Source organism: Tyto alba, unplaced genomic scaffold (genome assembly GCF_018691265.1).
Source record: "Tyto alba isolate M040663 unplaced genomic scaffold, T.alba_DEE_v4.0 Super-Scaffold_21, whole genome shotgun sequence".
Lineage (NCBI taxonomy): Eukaryota > Metazoa > Chordata > Aves > Strigiformes > Tytonidae > Tyto > Tyto alba.
Window position 1 is genome coordinate 5762215 of NW_024881295.1, and position 19566 is coordinate 5781780.

General features: G+C 39.2%; 1 protein-coding gene across 5 annotated transcripts in view; it reads right to left on the reverse strand.

Moving 5' to 3' along the window:
• PPARA (peroxisome proliferator activated receptor alpha) overlaps window positions 1-15236 on the reverse strand; it is a 36605-nt gene extending 21369 nt beyond the window's left edge. Inside the window, exons 1-3 of one of the 5 annotated variants that reach the window (XM_032986396.2) lie at window positions 15154-15236; window positions 14333-14529; window positions 11769-11895 (exon numbers count right to left, since the gene is read on the reverse strand). The gene's annotated coding sequence lies outside the window, so the exon portion shown is untranslated. Of the gene's footprint in view, window positions 1-11768; window positions 11896-14332; window positions 14643-14845; window positions 14958-15153 lie in introns of those variants that run through there. The other 4 variants (XM_042795479.1, XM_032986394.2, XM_042795480.1 and 1 more) reach the window with 4 other exon arrangements.
• Window positions 15237-19566: the final 4330 nt, after the last annotated feature.

The following is a 19566-nucleotide window of genomic DNA, read 5'->3' on the forward strand; positions in this document are numbered from 1 at the left end:
CTCCAATAAACAAAATAATAATTCCAGTGCTGGAAACTCAAACTGAGATTAGAATCTAGCTGAAAGAAAGCCTTCAGCTGCTTGGCAAGAATAAACCAACATCCTAGCACCAAATGGTTTTCTAATGGGAAATTTTAAATTCAACAAACCTCTCAAGAACTTGGTAACTAGGAACTCAGCCAAAAACACTTTACACTTACACATATGACTTTCACACTGACTTTATATTAGACCAGAAAATACATTTCATCATACTTGATCCATAACATGAGCCATAACATGTCAAACTCTAGCAGGCAAGGCTCAACTTAAGATGCAAAGAAATACCACAGTTCTAGGTAACAGAACAATGAAATCTGAAGCCCATCTTTAAATTAGCCACTGCTGACCCCTTTAACAACAGGAGCCAGATTTTGCTTAATCAGCACTAGGACATAAAGGGTTTGCAACCTTCACATTCGTGCTCCAGAGATAAGACTCACAGGTCTACCATCTCAAGTTTAAAACTATCTAAAGTCATGCTTGATTTCCTCCATATAAATGGACATCAGATGCATCAGATGTGACATTACTCAAACATGCAGCAAGGTCCTGATGATAAAACAAAATCTGTTTTTCCTACCTCATTTCTGTGAAGAGTGAAGATCAGATTGTTGGTTGAATTGACGTCAAGCTCAAATAGATTCAAGCGTGCATAGAATACCAATATGTCATTAAGATTTTTTTTGGTTTGCCTTTTTTTTTTTTTTTCTCCTCTAATGTGAGCTTTCCTATCCAAAAAGTGAATACTTTGGTGGTTTCTGTAATTGGGAATAGGAAGACCTGCATTTCTTTCTAGTGCAAGCTGAGCTGAAGCTGAAATCAGAAGTACCTGCTTCAAAGTAAAGCTTTCAAATCTCTCTTTTAAATCTATGTCTCCCGAAACCTTTAAATTCTTGTAAGAGTTGACTAGTCAGGACTTCCGTATCAGTCAATAGTAATATTAGTTAACAAACTATATAATATTATATTAGGGTTATTGGTAACCTATAATGTTCACTATTTTCTTCAAGAAGTGTTTTTGGGTGGGGTCTTTTCTTTGTTGGTGGTTTTTTTTTTGGTTGGTTGGTTTCGGTTTTTTGAGGTTCTGTTTTTTGTCTTGTTTTTTTTTTAAATTGCATTATAATCCAGTCTGACGTCTAGATGATTTCTCACTCTAAACCAAGCAAGCACTCTCAAAGACTTAAGTGGAAAAGTTTATGTTAAAGTCTTTAGCCTTGCTTCAACTTTTATTGTAAAGATGCCTAGAAATCCTGAAAAACTGGCAAAATTTATAATTTTTTTCTTTCTCTATTTATCCTACCTCTGTTTCCACTTTTATAGTAAATAATGAGCTCTGACACATGGTTCAGAATTGACTACACGCTTAATATACAGAATAAGCATACTATGATCAACATGACATCTAAAAAAATCAACCTGGACAACAGTATGAAGAAGGTTTATTCAATTTATTACATTAGATATTAACACACGTAAAGTAAATATTCAGATTGGAGTTAATACCCAATGTTTTTGAGGCATGACCAATGAAGCAAGTATATTTTATTGAAACGAGATTTGAAAGAAAAATAGGAACTTTTTTTTTCTGCAAGAAACTAAGCCATGGCAACATCTCAGTAACCACTACGTTACAGAGTACTCCGTGTTCTCTGATATGTGTTCTCTTTCACATTCAAATACAGTTTCACAAGTACTACTTACAGCTCTCTACAGTTTCTAATAAAAACCCCACTTCACTGTTATATATATGTTTATGCTTGCAACACACTCTCCCTTCTTTTCCTCTCTCCAAAAAATCTCCAGGTTCTGCTCTTTATCCGATGTGTTTCAATGTTGGTATCTCTTCAAGTCACTGTTATTCCACTCAAACTATTCCATGCTTGAGCAAGATTCAAATGAGTATACATGTTAATTGTATTAGTCATAGAAAATTGTGCTTCAAACTTTTACAGATTCTAAATCATTCATGACAACACCTTGTAGACAATGAAGCTAAAAGAATATAGTGTTTAGCACATAGATGATCCATGTGTTTGCTGAACTCTTACATGTGAAAACCACAACTACTGAGAAAAAAAAGATCTGATGCATCATTTAAGAGGCTGTTGTCTTTCCATGTACATTAAAAGCTAGTGTTTGATTTATGATTGATGTTTGAACCAATGCAAGGTCACATTCGGACAAACACATTTCTGTATTTACTATTTGATCCAAGATCCAAGGTCACATTCACACAAATGTGTCATCTGAGTGTTTGATATATTTTTATTACCTTGTTAATGATCTCAAAGCTCTTTTACTTTCCCCATGTGTCCCAAAACTCCTTATCTGTTTATGTGGAAGTCATCTGTTTTTTTTAAGTTTTGCAACACTGTACAAATGTCTGACAAACTAATTACAGAAGCCAAGATTTTGAATTGATTAATAGTTAGGGATATCTTGACTTTAGAAATTGGTGCTCAGATTGAGACTAAATCTGGTTGCACAGTATGCCCAGAATTTAAAAAAAAAAAAAAAAAAGGAACAAACCAAAAATCCCACAAAAACTATGTCTTATGAACTGCATACACTATTAGATGTCCTAAACTATTATCCATTTTTTTCTAAAAATAATATGTAAAAATAAGTTTCAGTGGTGAAGTCAAAGTTGATTCCAATGTGTACAGTATTTACAAACAGCCTAGACATCTGTCCTAACACACTGCTCATTGGAAACTAGATCCTCAAGACTAAACTGGAATGTTGCAATTGTTTCCTTACACATGTGATCACAGCATCTCAGATTATGCAAACTGGCTTCTCAACAATTTTCTAACTATATCTTGATATTCTATAGAGATTTCATTCACTGAAGGATAAAGATATCTGAGGGTAAAAGGCAAATACAAATTGCATTTTAGTGTGGTGACTAAATTATTATCTCCGATATAATCAAATTTTGAAGTAAATAAAATGTAAGCCCCTTGCTAGGTCTCTGCAGAGTACATTTTCACTACGTATGGTAAAAATAAACTTCAGAAGGTAATAAATTAAAGACATCTGTGCAACTAAAATTGTCAATTAAAATTATAATCTAATACATACAGAGGCAGCGCCAAGCAAAATTTCTGGCTATTTTCCATTAAACATCTTGACTGTGCTATTACATAAGCCTCTATAACTCATAAGTTTGACTTGCTCACATGCGTGTTAAAAACAAAAAAACGAGAAAAACCCACCCCACCGCAATATGCATGGCTGTTCTATCCAGAAAGACATCATAACTTTTACAAGCAAAGCTGTCTAGTAACTCTTACTATCAAATGTGAAATTTTAGGCATACCACATTTATGAAAGAAATAAAAACCAATTGCCACTAACAGAGTCAAGCAGTCCATCAAAGTCTTTTTCTCAAACTCTGATAATATTTCAATATTTCTTTAGGGTTCATGTGTATGTATGGATACCTTAAAATGTGTTCTTATAAACTAGGATATAAGAATCTCTTTTGGTTTATATTCACAGACCTTTATGTGTGATAGCAATTGGTATATATTATCAGTTATTCCTTATCGGCAGGACTGGTAGTAACATACTCTTCAGAACTTACAATCTTTGATGTGTCATAAATAAAAATACCTACCTTAAGTTTACATTTGTAGTAAAATGAAGGATAAATAGTTAACTAATCTTTTGTTCTGTATTTATTATTGCCATATGATTTCAACCTTGATTACTGTTCAACAGAAGGGCAAAGGCATGTTCCTGTGACAAATACTTAAACTGCACACAACCTAATTCATAGCCACACGTTATATACAATAATAATATATTATTATTTTGCCACATAATCTAATATTTTATGAATATCAAGTAGTTTTGAGCTTGTTGACTGGTAATGTCATTTTTGAAGTTGTATGTAATTCTGTGATTTTAAACAACATAAAAGCTTGAGAGCATTAAGGTGTGACAGTACACAAATTTGAAACATAGAATTCATACCAGTTTTTACTATTAGCAGCATTAAAACACAGGGATAAGGGCAAGTTTGGGGAGAAAAAAATAAAAAACTTTAATTTCTATTGATTTTCTCCCAAAGACGTACATTTTTCATACCAGTCACCCCACATTACCCTTTCATATCTCCCTGCTCTTTCCCCTTCTCACTACACTTACAGTTCCCCCTCCCCACACAGCGTCCCTGAACCACAGACTATGCAAACAGCAAACACACTGTAGCTGGTTCAGAGCTACGTGTTGCAACTGGCTCGCTGGTGCTCCTATGTTGATTGGCAATTGACAGGCCAAACAGAACAGATAATTGTTGAATTCATATTGCATCATTTCCTCAGTACGGTCAATAATGTATTTTCTTTTCTTCTTTCCAGTTACCAACTTTCACAAAAATTACAGAACTTTAATGCCTTTGCAACCACTACACCTCTGTCAAATTTGACAAGACTTGCAGGTTCAAAGTTATTGGATGGAGGGATAGGACAGCAGACCATATTGCATATACCTGACTTTCTTAGGTAACTAGAGAAAACAATCCTGAGAACAGCTTTCAGTATAGCAGTTTTGGAGCATAACTGTCTTCCAAGATAGATATGGACTTTTGCCCCCTCTTTAATTTTTTCTGTTCACTTTCAGGTTTTGCTTTGTGTTTCCTAAGGTCTGTAGAACACACAAATAGTACAATGGGTATCTTAAGTTATGTCAGTACTTTGAGTATTCTACAATTTTCCAGGGTTCCTCACTTTGACTCCTAATCACATACTTTATTAACAAAAAGATAATTGGCTGTCCTTGAAAGAGTGGTTAAATATTCACTTTGGCTGAGGATTTCTGACCTGTGGGCAAAAAAAATACTAGCTCTTACAGACATCTTAATGGCAGCATTCTTCCAGAATGAAGAGCTATAGTTTTGAAACAATACTTTTAAAGTAATAAGAGAGAAAGAGAGAAAAAAATCTCTTAAATTAATATTACTTAATGCAAAAAGTTGAAAGATGGTTTGGACTTTTTAGTATATTGAATGGAACATATTCATATACTTTAATATATTCAATGGAAGGGCAAAGGAGTGTTCCTGCAACATAAGTACTCCAAACGAATACAACCTAATTCAAAGCCACATGTTATATATAATAATACATTATTATTATGACACATAATCTGATACTTTATGAATATCAAGTAGTTTTGAGTTTGTTGACTGGTAATAAAATTTTTGAAGTCATATGTAAGATCATGAAAAGGTTCACTTCAAACTTACCTGCCCTTCAACCATAACCTAGCCCTTGCAATCCCCCCTTTTTTTATAACACTTAGTCAGACACAACTTCTCCACCTGGCAAACTCCCAAATTTTGCCACCCCAATCTCATTACACAGGTCCTGCTCAGAACAATCAGAATAAAAAACCTCACAACTTTACATCTGCATCTGTTACTACAATAGCTCTCCTCCTTATGCCCAACATTCCTTTAAAAGGAACATGAAGCTTCTTAGTTTTCTCTTTTCATTTACAGCTTAAACTTCCACATCTAAGATCAATCTCCTTCTTGTTTTGGCTTGGGACAAAAGTCCAATTACTTTGGTATCTGATGCTGCAATTTTTGCTTCAAAGATCAACAACAACAAAAAATATCTTTCTGCCTCAAGTATATCTCCTTTTCAGTCTTCAGCAGTGGCCCCATTCCCAAATCTCAGGTTTCAGTTTTGGCTTTACCCTGGCACACTCAGCTTCAATACTCTTTCAGCTGTCTTACCCCTCTTTTTCATAAGCCATGTCAACCCATCCTCAAACCACCTCCTTCGTCCCCGCGAGTCCCCTAGTCTTCTATCTCTGCTCCTCCAGTATCTGCACAGCTGCACTCTTCTCACCATCTGCAACCCCTGGCATGATTCATCACCTAACATAACAGGCTATGATTATTCACTATTTGAAAAGCTACAGTGGAATTTACATCTGTTTCTGGAAGAGATTCAAGAAGCCTGAATTCACCTTCTTAGCAGAGAAAACCACTACTGTGTATTTTCAGTTGTTTTATTTGAGTGATAAACTTTATTCCCTTGCCCAGACATAATAACAAGACATATCTGATAACCTAAATTCAGCTCAACAGAAGGATTTATATCCTATAAAAGAGAATGATCCTCAGACAAGATATTACAGATTTTGGCCCCTTCTGCTTGCAAGTGTCTTTTTGAAAATCAGTTGAGTAATCCCAACGGGCTAGCTTTCATACTCTTCTACCAGTAGACAAAATCTAATGTCTTCTGTAAACAGCACAAGGAGTTGTGTAGTTTACTTATTCTTCAGTGTACTACGACTTTACTCATTACTTCAAAGCATTTCTTCAGGCTCTTGTTGTTCAGTGTCATGGTTTAAACCCAGCTGGCAGCCAAACACCACACAGCCGCTCGCTCACCCTCCTCCATCCCCGGGGAATGGGGGAGAGAGTTAGAAGGGTAAGGGTAAGGAGACTCGTAGGTTGAGATAAAAACAATTCAATAATTGAAATAAAAGAAAATAAATAACAGTAATAATAGAAAATACAAACAAGTATGTGTAATGTGATTGCTCACCACCCACTGACTGATGCCCAGCCCATTCCTGGCTAGTGATCCCAGAGAAGAAAGAAATCCTGAAACCACCATCCCAAAAACTTGAGCAGAGATTCCTGATCAACCCTTATCTATATACTGAACATGATGTTAGATGATATGGAATATTCCACTGGCCAATTTGTGTACACTGTTTTGGCTGTGTTCCCCCCCAGCTTCTTGTGTACCTGTGCACTAGCAGAACACAAGAAGTTGAGAAGTCCTTGATTTCTTAGCAACAACTAAAGACATCAGTACATTATCAACATTTCTCTCATATCAAATCCCATACTGAATCCAAAACACAGCACTATTCCAGCTACTAAGAAGGAAAAAAAGAAACGATTAGCTCTATCCCAGTCGAAACCGGGATACTCAGTTATTACATTTAAATAAATAAATAAATAAATATTTCTAAAAATAAACTAACTTTGATTTAATGACATGACACAACTCAGAGTATCCAGAGTGGAATGTGAAATAAAATTCTTTCCCTTTTTGTTGTTGTTGGATTTTTTTTTTTGTTAAGAAAAAGTCCTTTAGTTTTTTGTCCTGGTAATTTAGAAATTCCTACCTAAAAAAGCTTTTTGTTATGATAAATGTACCATGCATAAATAAAGTTTACACTGAATTAGCATTGCTGACAGGAGTCTTGGCAACAGGTACGAATGCAATGAATCTACATTTTTTGGCAAATGGACATCAAGTACTTGTACTTCCAAGCTACTGACACGTCAGATAGAGGATATACTTGGGGCACATGACTTCACAGTTCTAAATCAGGTCACTTGCTGCAGTATAGAGATCACAAGCCTCACAGTCCTGCACGATCAAAAAATGTCAAAATATAACCAATTATATTCCTGACATCTAAGCTCTCTGCTCATCCTTCACATGACATGAAGGTTGTCTACTTACCGGTTTAGCAGCCCCATATTAACAATAGTATCACCACTGCTGCCTGCCTGCCACCCCACTCCTCCTCCCCACTTCTTTTAACTAAGGAAGCACCTGAATTACAGGGAGGTGGAAGAAAAACAACAGTCTGATGAAATAGCGAGGATAAGAAAACCTGTTTAAAAAGTCATACATGTACTTACATATAACCAGTTTTAATTTACCTTGTAAGGCATTTCAGCTGACTGAATCAGACTTTGAAAAAGCAGTTACAAGGACACAGCACTCACAGCCCCCTGCAGAGCCAAACCAAAGTTGTTGGTTGCAAAATAACGTTACGTTAATGGTACAGTTAGGCAAGCCAACTTAAGTAATGTAATAGCTCCCTGACATCGAAACGGTATCCCTTCCGTAGCTCCCTGACATTGTCAGACCTGCACCTTCTCTCTCCCTTCCTCATTTCCAGCCACACAGCTCCATCCTGCCTGTGCTGGCTCTCGCACTTGTCTGACCTCTCGGGCCACATCTGTAATAGTAAATAAAACAGGGCCAGGGCACAAGCTTGAGCCATGCTGTTAGTGTCCTCTCTGACACCATTTTGGCCCATACCAACTTGGCACTCTCCCAGACAAATGCACAGGCACGATTAAGGAGACAGCAAATGCAGAGCAGCAGACTGCTCTCCACCGGCACTCTGGATGCAACCATGCTGCTTCAGAAGGGAAGATGGTCAGGTGTGTGCAATCTTGCCACTTTATTCCAGGTCCAGAGAGCAGTCCCTGGCATATTTTACTTCCTAGCATAGACACAGCCTCAGTGAAACAATTCAGCCGGTAGAACACAGGAAAAACACAGCTAGAGATAGCTGAACAGACTCACTAAAGGGCAGCAAAGAGGCAGGATAGAAACACGTGGACGGTAGCAAAGGAAAGAAGCATGAAGAGGGAGCCTGACTGATCTGTAACAACAGTTGGGAGATCAGGCCGTGCTGTGTAGCCACACCTCTCACCGTAAGCCTCATATTTGCAGAGCTATCAGGAACACCACAAAGAGGGGACATCCAATTCTGTTTTTTTTTCATACTTATGTGTTCATTCATATACACACACACACACACAGGGTAGAAGAGAAATAAAACAAATGATAGCTGCAAAATGCAAAATTCCATATTCTTAAAGGATCATCACTATTGCATTTCCACAGGATTGAAAATCTTGAGAAAATGCAACTCCTTATAAATTTGATTAGAATTATGGCAGCTCAGTATGCTGAAAATCAGGTGCCCCAAAACATACATTTAATTTGAACATTTGACAGCTGTTTGAAAATATTAGCCTATTTATGTACAGTTATATCTCTATGGAAACACAGTACACAAAATGTACAGCTGCTGCTTTTTTGAAAAGCAGTATCCTGTGCTACTTGTCTGTTACATACATAGTAAAGCTGCTACCTGATTTGCTTCTAATCAGACTGGCCTGCTTAACGATACACAACAGTCTTTTGTCCTGAGGTGGATAAGAATAAATACAAATTTTTTAATACATATATATATAAAATAATTAATTTCAGAGGCAAAAACCCAGTTCAAATTTCTTATGTGCTCTTGGGCAGCTCTGTGGAATATGAATAAACACACTACAAAATTTTTGAATTCCACATATATGCAGCATAACAATACAAGTCTACCTTATGCTCACAGAGCAAAATTTCCAACAACCAACTGGTCATTTCCACAGACACAACATTCCCCTGTTTACATAGCTCTCTTACAGTGAAACTGCATCTATATAGCATCTTACACTGACAAAAAAACCACTCCAAACTCCCTCACAATGCAGCAAACTTACTCCAAACTGAATGTTTACCTACAGACTACGAAAAAAAGATTGAAGAACCACACTTGACCATTTTCAATTCTGCTGAATAAACTTCAGTGTCCAATAATCTGTGCATGCTGGCTAGTTTTTAAAATTATTCTTATCCTAACCTTCAGCAACAATCTAGTTCTAGCTTCAAATAGAAACAAAATTTTTATGGTAACAATGCATAGTTCTTGTAATCTTCCCCTGAAAATTGCCTACCAGCCAACAATATTTACTATGAGCTAGAAGCTGCAAATAATTTTATTTTATTTTAACATCAGAGTGGGTAAATTCATCCACCATTGTAATGGAGCATTCATTAGCACTATTGTAAAGAATGCCATAAAGCACTGCCTGCTAATTAATCCAGGAGTCTCCAAAGCAGTCTCTTGATGCAACACCCACCTTCTCCCTCCTCCTTCCGCTCAAATCCAAATGGTTCCATGTTATATTTTTCAGCCTTCCTATTCTAGGAACATTTTCCATACATGTTGAAAAAAGATGCAAGGAAGTTTTGTTTTGTTTAATGTAAGTCTGCACTGTGACTCCAGTGCTATCTACTTTCTAACATTCTTGCTGAAGCAGTAACACTAACAGGAGGCTAGGAAACGTCAACAGTAATTAAAGTCTTTACTTTCAAATGGAGTTTGCAAATAGACAAAAATTCTTACTATCTGAACATTCACATTCTGGTTTAATTCAGTGTTTTTCTTCTGTGAATTGTTTTATCAATCATTTCCAGTAAATAATTATTTAAAACAAAATAAAACAGGCACATAGCAAACTGTGTAAGAAAAAAATGAATGGCAATACAAGCCTATATGCAGATAATAGAACTTAGAGAGCATAACTGTGCTGGGTGCACGAATACATACAAGAAGACAGTAAGCCCTGCCTTAAAACCTTAATCATAGGCTGTAGAAGAATTTCAAATGATCCATTTTTCTGTTAAATCTAAATAAGACTAGGACAGATTATGGTATCATTTTTCCATGCAAAATACAAACTCAAAACTATTCACAACAATAAATGCTCTCAGCTCCAGGATATTATACACTCATAGATGAGTAAGAAGTTACTCAACCAGCAGTTAATTTGCATACCGAACAGCAGCTCTCGTTTCCTTTTACATACTTACCAACAAACTAAAACCAGACTAATGAGATGCAAAAATATGAAAGATGAAAATATTGGACTAACTTGCTTTCACATATAGTTCAGCTGCCTGGAAACAAATGCCAAAGAACCTTACACCTTCAGTAGCTGCTCACTACTCTGAGTTTCTCAAGGCAGACACACCTTTGAACAAGTTTATTTTACTATTTGGAAAGATTAAGTGAATAAGTTCTTAGTTTATATATATATATATATGTATTTTTTTTTTTTAAATATGATAGTATATCTACATTTCTAGAAAGGGACAGATTTGCAAGCATTTGGCAAATAACCTATCTCATACTGTTTAGCGTTTCCACAGGCATTAGACAACTTGAATTTAAAACAGCAAATTTAGATTAATATACTACTAGAGAACAAACTATGCCTGTTTGGTAGTTCTAATCTTTCAATCTCCAAAATACAAAAATTTTCTACAATTTATGCTTACACAGCATTTTAAAACACAGCAAACAACCACGCAAACCAGTCATGTAACAACTCAAGCCTCAGTCAGGATTAGAATACCAATGAACTGTATTTTATAATTTGTATTAATCAGTGCACAAGAAGCCCTTCAGTGAACACAGAAATTATACTTCCTAGATACTTTAAAGACACATGCAATGCACTTATAAATAAATATTGTTTCATAAGCAGAAAATATGACAACTGGTATGAGGAAGTGGAATTAGAGTTGGCAACATCTCAATGCCACATGCAATCTGGTCACACAACAATTTCCTCATATCAACTTAATGTTTGTAAAACATGCCAAATATCACACTCTAAGATTGAGATATTTTAGTTTTATTTCAAGGATAGGAACGATTTAGTCTAACCTTACTAGACAAGTACTTTTTCATTCAATGAATATTCAGCATTCTATTTCCTAAAAAGGTCCTGTGAAGTGCTGAGCACCCTACTTTTAAATTATTAATAATTCAAAATTCTACTGAATAACACCTTTGTACAACTTCTACATAAAACTCTAACACAGCAATAGCCATCACAACATGAGGAAATTTTTACTTTGTTCTCCTGATTGTGCCACTAGTTTCCATTTATCAACTATTTACTGGCTCTACTTGCTCAGATTTCTTTCCTTGTCAGTTGGCTATACATTAGAATTTCTGTAAAGAATGATTATCTTGAATGGTTTTTCTTCTCTAGTTGCTCAAAAACAATGCCAAGATAGCTCCCGGTCCACGTATGTACTCACCACTTCATGCACCATCTTGCAAGGTTGAAACAGAAGTTGTTTTCCAGAATCTGTTCCCTTTCCATTTCATGTGCACATTGGTGATAACAAGTAGCTCTCCATTATTAAAAAGTCGCTGACATTCTTTCTTAAAAAAAAAAAATTAAAATAGTCAACAAAATTTCCCAAAGCTTACTATTCTACCTTTATATTGTTATCATATAATATAATGGGGCTTTATATTTCTTTATGCTTCTTCATAAAAACACACTGTCATTTCACTTGGGCTAAAATTATTTTTTAACTGACTGAGGCTTTATATACAACACCTAGTTATGCAGCAGGATTACACTGACATCTAGCTAACTAGGGTATATGACCAGTATACCCCAGTATCATTCTGATCTTTTTTTCTTCATACTAGAAAAATTGAAAAGCATTCAACTAAGACCACTACAGTGAAAGCCTTGTGCTATTTTAATTATCTGTTATGAAGCAAAATACTTTCAATCATAAAGAGCATTCTTATTCTTACAAACGTCCAGGTGTTTATGTGGAAATTGTTAGAGTAGTTACGGTTTCCAAGGTGCACACACACACCCCCCACGAGATGTCTTTGCAATTGGCCTTTTAAGTACCATTTACACCCCAAAGATAGAGATTTTACTTTTACATATTTTATAAAGCCTGCTAAAAAGTAAGTAAGTAAGTAAATAAATAAATAAAATCATACATAGCTGTAAAAGCAAACAATGGTTTGATTCAGTTGAGTCCCCTGACCACTCAACTAAAAACCAAACAAAAGTTCAGAGAGATTTTGCAAAAGCAGTCAGATTAAATTAAAAGTGATAAAATTCCAAAATGCTGTAAGAAAATATATTTGTACTTATAATAAATATGAATTCAACTTCATTTATTTTCCAACACAAGTATGGTATTTTCTTTTCTCCCCTTGCAACAAATACGCCATGTGCAAGAGAAACAGAGCTCAGAACTAAAATCTCAGTAGGTAAGATAAAGCAAAGAGAAAAAATAGAGCTATTTGCAATTCTGAATTAAGAGCTTCTTCTAAAAAAAATACTAAGAAAATTTACATTGCCCTCCTTGACCACTTAGGGTCAACAGTGAGCACTGTAATCTATTTTCTAGAACAAGATGAGCTAGGCCATGTATCCTACTCTCCTGTAGGACATTATCTTACCTAATATTTTTATAACATAACACATAAAATATTAAAAGCATAACAATACAAAAATCACGACCGAAATGCAACCCCTTCTCCATGGTTTAAAATTCATAACGCCCTTTAAGAAAACTACAGTATTGAGGTATGAATAGAAAATGAAGACATTAAAGAACCACCGAAGAGCAAGTGAGAAAACCACAAGGTTTTCAGGACGTACAGGTTTCTAATAAGTAGTCAAAACTCCCTATGCCACCTGATTGTAGAGGATGACAGTCAATATAAGGCATCAGCAGACTGATAAGAACTCTTTTTTGGACTATGCCAAGTATTCCTTCCAAACATGGGAAAAGAAAGGGAGCGTGCTGGCTACACAGTTCCACAAACCTCTGATAAGGTCTGCGCACACTCTCATCCTTCTGAAACACTACATCGCACTACTTAAAAGTCCCCAAAGTTGCCACTAGAAGTAACTAAGAGCCCACGGCTGCTTGATAGCTCTGGCCAAATAACAAAGGTTATGACACTGGTTTAAGCCTGGAGTAGACTTGTGACCACATCACATGAACTGCAACTGCCGTCAGTTTCAGCATGAGACCAGGTAGCCTCAACAAGTCAGTCAGTCATTCAGAATTTATAAAGGAAAGACTTTTTATAGCTTATCAGTTTTGCTACCTGCAAAGACCACGTGAATTTCAACCCAGTAATCAGGGTTAGATGCTAATAAGAAAGTCTGTGCATGTTCTATAACACGCATACAGTTTGACTAAAACTTTCCTTACAAACAAAACTTATGCAACAATTTTATATGTGCAGTATTACTAAGACATCTAATTTCACCAAATTGCCAAACATCATTATTCCAGGTAATGCTGTCTGACGAATCCTGTACTCATACTTCTTCCATCAGAGATCTTGGGAACAGCTACTCCAGTCAGTGAGGCTGTGCTAATCTTAATATGAATACAAGGCAATAACTTTTAGCACTCCTTTGAATGCTACCTTTTTCACTTGCTTTTCAGAAAGCAAGTGGACAGCCCCATAAGGACAATCGAGAACATGGGGTTTTTTCATCAAACCACAGAAGCAAATACAGGGTGAGCTCCCACTGACCCTCTCCTCACACTAAGTATACAGGACTCTCCTCTGACCAACCGACTAGTAAAAGCACAACCTGCCTGGCTAAGTCAAGACAATAAAGGCAACCTCCAAGCACGCATTTTCTGCCTAGCGCCCATGCTCGTTTCTCAAACCCGGTTAAAGACAATTCAAATGTGCTGTATTTAAGAGGCATCAGAGCTGCAAAACAGCACCTTATATGACAGGACATCGTCTCTTCCTCTGTTCCTCACCCCCCAACCCCCTGAAGACTCCCCACAAAGTTTCCAAGACCGTTCTTTACCTAGAAACGCCAGCCTCCGCCAGGGCCGGCTCTTGCTCGTCCTTTAGCCCCTCCGACCCCGGGCTGCCGCCCCCCGCGGTCCCCGCCCGGCGGGCAGCTGGCGCGCAGCCCCAGCGCCGCAGCAGGAGCAGCTAAAGCATCTCCGCGGGCCAGCTAACTCCTCCTCGCCTTTGCCACCGCCGGAGTTTCGCAGAGGGCTTCAAAACGCGGCGACGAGGTAGACAAATAATTAAGTGAAGAACCAGAAAGAGAGGGGGAGGAGACAAAAAAAAAAAAAAAAAAAAAAAAAAAAAAAGAAGCAAACAAACAAAAAAAAACCAAACAACAAACAAAAAGGACAGGTCATTAGCAAAACCGCCACCGTGCTGGCGAGGCGGGGGCGTCACCCAGCCGCGCTCGCGCTCCCGCCCCCCTCCCGTGCCCCCCTCAGCCGGGATACGGGGCAGCCTCCGCGCCGCAGGGGGCGGGGAGCGGAAAGCGGGGGGGGGGGGGGGGGCGCCCCTCAGGCAATACCGTGCATTACTGCCGGCCCGCAGACAGGCGGAGAGGCGCGGCCGCCCGCCGCCGCTCGGCGCCCACGGGCGCAGCGGGCTGGGCAGGCTCCCGGGCGGGCGGCGATCCGCGGGGCTCCCGGCACACGCGCACCCGTCGCCCCCCCCCCCCCCCCCCCCCCCAACAACAACAACCGCCGCCGACCGGCGCGCGAGCACCCTCTCGCCGCCAGCCTCGGGCACAAGCAGCAGCCGCCCGGCGCTGTCAGCCCGGCGGGGCGGGGCGGGGGCCGGGACCGGAGGGAGGCGGAGGTGGGGGGGGTGGATTACCGGGGGGAGTGTGGGGGGGGGGTGGTGGTAGGGCAGCAGTACCCCGGTCCTGCGCCTGACTGACGCTGGGCGGCCGGGTGACAGGTACCGGAAGTGAGGTCGTGGCACACACCTCCCGCAACGGCCGCGCGCCATTGGCTGGGCGGGAAGGGACCTGCGGGGGCCGGGCGCAGCGCGGGGGCGCGCGCGCGCGTGCGCTCCCTCCCTCTCAGCTCCTCCCCCCCCACCCCCGGTGCCCCCGCGGGCCCTGACGGTTTACCGGCGGCGCGCGCGGGGGGAGCGCTGGGGCCGGCGGGGGGGAGAGACTGAGGCGCTGGGTCTTTCCCTCAAGGGCGGATAAAGCTCCGCCGGGAGGAGGGGCGGGCAAAGTCTGCGCTCGGTCGCCTCTCCCTTCCCGCCCGGGACGGGGCTGCGGGGGCCGGGGGCGGCCGTGCCCTGGCCCTGAGGGGAGGTGCGGAGCGGAGGAGCCGCGCGGAGCGTGTGGCCGGCGGGGAAAGGCCGCCTCCCGTTCGGTAAAGCTACTGCGGGTCACGTCTCCAAAGCAAAGCCCGGAATCCTGAATAAAAGCCAGCGAACCGCTGAACGAAGATTTGTAACGGACTTTGGCTTCTTGAGGCTCTTAAGTCTTGAAAAAGTAACCTGAAGCGTAAATACACTGGTTTTAAAAGGGGGTCAGCTTCCCCATCTGCCTGGATTTCTGCTCTTTGGTCGTTCCATGTACATATTTCTTGATGATCCTCATGATTGTAGTCATCACTGTACAAAAAATGTCACTAGTGTTCTTTAATCATACAATTGCATTTTCACTTTCATGTCCTCACTCCTTCTGAGGGGAAAAAAAAAAATATAGCCCTTTATTACTGACCTGACTAGTCAATAACACGGGTGTCAGGAAGAGAAACCACCATGACCTATTTCAGATGTTATTTTACATGTACCAAGCAGAGACACATGTGCAGCTTCTGCTTATTTTTACTCAATGGAAACATAGTTTGTGGCAGTTCAGAAAATAGAAACGCAGGCCCAGAAGGGAAGGAAGGAGAGCGCTGCCCTGGAACCTCAGGCCCTAGTACAGTGAGCACTGTATTTAACTCCATACATTTCTCAACCTTTGGGTTAAGCGCGTGGACCTGGGTACCCAAGCACTCCACACAGGAACAACAGTAACAGTAGAGGCTGAAAAACCACCAGAAGGCAAACCAATAAAAGGCAGTATTAACAGCAGAAAACAGAAGCTAGCGAAAGCTACAGTCATTTACAGTAATCTAAGGCTTTTTGAAACTAATTGAAGCCTGAAGTTTCAGTCACAGCCAGACTTTTCAATCGATAGTGCTGCTCAAAGTCTGTCCCAAGCAACGCCAACACCCAATGCTGCAAGAATCAGCTGATTTAGAAAGTTAATTCCCAATATTAACACCTACATATTTCCCCACAGCCTGTGTGTAATAGAGCTCAGCTGATAACAAGGATCAAGGATTATTTCCATAAAAGATGTTATCTGAGCAGATGAGTTTTTCACTGTTTGGTTTTCTTTCTTTTTTTCTTTTTTTTTTTTTTTTTTTCCCTCCCCCCTAAAATATTCCCAAAGAGAATAAGCTTCTGTGCTGTTACAAATATATATTGGTTTTATTTGGGTATGTGATCAGCTCTTAAAACTGTTTCCCTTCTTGCTTGTCAAGGAAGCTGTGGGGAGTGAGGACACTTGTGTTTGAGCTTCCATACTGAACCTTCAGACTGGATTTAAGAAGTCTGTTTGCATGCGTACTTGTATCACTGGTCCCTGAGGTGACACTGTAAAGTACGGCAGGGCAATTCTGAAAAGTAAGATCTTGTTATGGTTGTAGGCTTTTGCCTTGGGAATTCACACATTTTGAGGGATTCACCACATCAGGGCTTTGCTGTCGCCAGTGAGAGGCATGCCAGGCTGCCTAGGCTTTCTCCTAGCTGTTGAGCTCGGCTAGCTTTTCTGAAGGGCAGATAGATGTTTCATACAACTTGTCCTGGGTCACACACTAACACTGTCACAAAGTCAGTAAAAATGCAAAATATTTGTTGGAATTTAAAATGAGTTGTGGGCTCTTTCCTATTTATGAACGGTGGGCTCCCCATCCCACACTTGCTGATAACCAAACTTGTAGCAACCTCTGTCTACATCATTGTCAGTGGAGTGTGTTATCCCAGACATAGAGAAGAGTTCTCTTAATCCCTACTGGGATTTGAAAATATTGGAAGTATTTTCTCCTAAGGTTGCATACATTTTGTCCATAAAAATGGCTGGTGTTGCAAAAGGCATCTGTAGCGAAGGAAGAGAATGTATCCTGCATTTAAAATATTTACCCAAGAAGCCATACTAATTCCTTTTGTACCGAAAGCACTTTTTAGGTGTAGATTACTGACTGGATTGCGTAAATTTGTATCGCAGTTCAAATCTTAATAACACAGTAAAAACCATAAACAGCCATTAGCTATTTAAATGTGCAAGCTTTTAGAAATCAGAAATTAGATTCTTTACTAGGCTTTTAGCTGGAATAGGCTTTAATTAATGTTATATTCTATTAATATGCAATAACCATATTACTATTGCCTAACAGCTTGACAGTTGTGAAACAGGCAGCCAGACTAGTGCAGTTGTTGATTTTCCATCTTTCCAGTAGCCAGCTGGCTTTGTTAGAGGTCTCCACAGCCACATGCAGCATTTTGGTCACAAAATGTTTTCATTTGCAAAACAAAAACGCCTTCCCGTTTATTTAAAGGCCAGATACAGCGTCTCTTATAACAGTTCTATGGAAGCAGATGACCAGATCCAAGTCATTACAGACTGATTCAGAAGTTTGGGAAATGGACTACACCAGCAAAATTTGGCAGCGCCTTTGCCACCTCCTCCAACTACGGGTGAAACACAGGAAGTGGGCTGACCCCGTGCTCAAATATTTGCTGTGGTTTCTCCTGCTGATCTGATGATAGAGATTTTAACAGACAATGTGCCTGGGTTTTGCTGGGTCATCATGAAAGACTTCCCTGACAAAGTTGATATAAGTAAAATAGAGCCTTTCTATTTAGGTATTTACCTGAACAGGACCTGCAGAGACCAAGCTTCATAGCCAGCATTTTATAAACTGAGATGGCATATATATGGTTCTGTTTATCTTTGTGTGACTATTGAAGTTTTACTGAACTAACATGTGCTAAATGAAAATTATTTTAATATTATTGAGTTACTCTTCTTAAAAGAATAGAGGTGGCTGGACCGTCACAAGACAGTAAGTTTTATGAACAGAGGTCACTAACAGAAGTACAGAAAACTATTCAAGTGTAGTTTAAGACTTTTTGTGTATAATTTTGTGCATGCTGAATCCTGCCCATTTGTGTCTGGTCAAAATAAGTCGAAGCCAAAAGTCCCCTGTGATAATGAACAGGAGATGATTACATCTGGTTTATTTCAGTTAATACGTGGGTATGTGCATACACAGTATGCAAATTATTGTTAAAAGAGCAGTTCTATCTCACCAAATCAACCCCCTTAAAAAAAAAACAACAACCAAGCAGACTGGTAAGTCAGAGGAGACCTGTGAGGTTTATCTGTCCTGACCCTTCATTATGAAGCTCTGTCCCAGTACAGCAGTCGTGTTATGGAAACGTCTGTGCTGCTTTGTTGTTGGTTTTAGGGCAGGTTGGTTTTGAGGGTTAGTTGTTTTTAGATGCACGTCTCTCTCATGGATTAGAACAAAGCTCTAAGACTAAAGACGATAAATGAAAACATTTTAAGATAAATCATATGAGTCTCACCTGCCTCATTTTAATATGACAGGTTTTGGATGGAACCAGGATGCAAGTTACAGGTTGACACAAGTCTAACGTTCCACAAAACTATTTAGTGATTGGGTATTTTTTTTTTTTTTAATCTAAACTGAGATTATATTTCCCAACAAAACATGCAATTAAAGTTGTTACTTATATTTAATTTTTGTTAGAGATGTTTAGCATGCCATCCCGTCATAAGGTGTAGACTCAGTCATTCAGATAATTTCTATCCATATTTGAAAGTTAATTTGCTCACTGCTCTTCACTTACTAGAGAAATAATTCATTATTTGTTAGAGTGTCAAGATCAAACATTCCAGATGTCTCTTCCTGTGTCAAAAAGGCTAAGAACACTTGCATGTAAGGTGATGGTGCTTTAAACTTATCAGTTAACCCTTCTTAATCCAGTATGTTTAGAATTTCTCCAATAACTGATACTCATTTTATGCTGGCGCTGTCATCATTGCTATGGGTAGCTATATGATTGGAAGCAATCCTGAGAACTGTTGAAGTAACATTTTTTTAATGTGACAGTTCTCTCTCTTCACCCCATCATTATTACTGTCAGCCTGTTTCATTTCTCCATTTTAATAAAAAATTTCTTCAAGGAAAG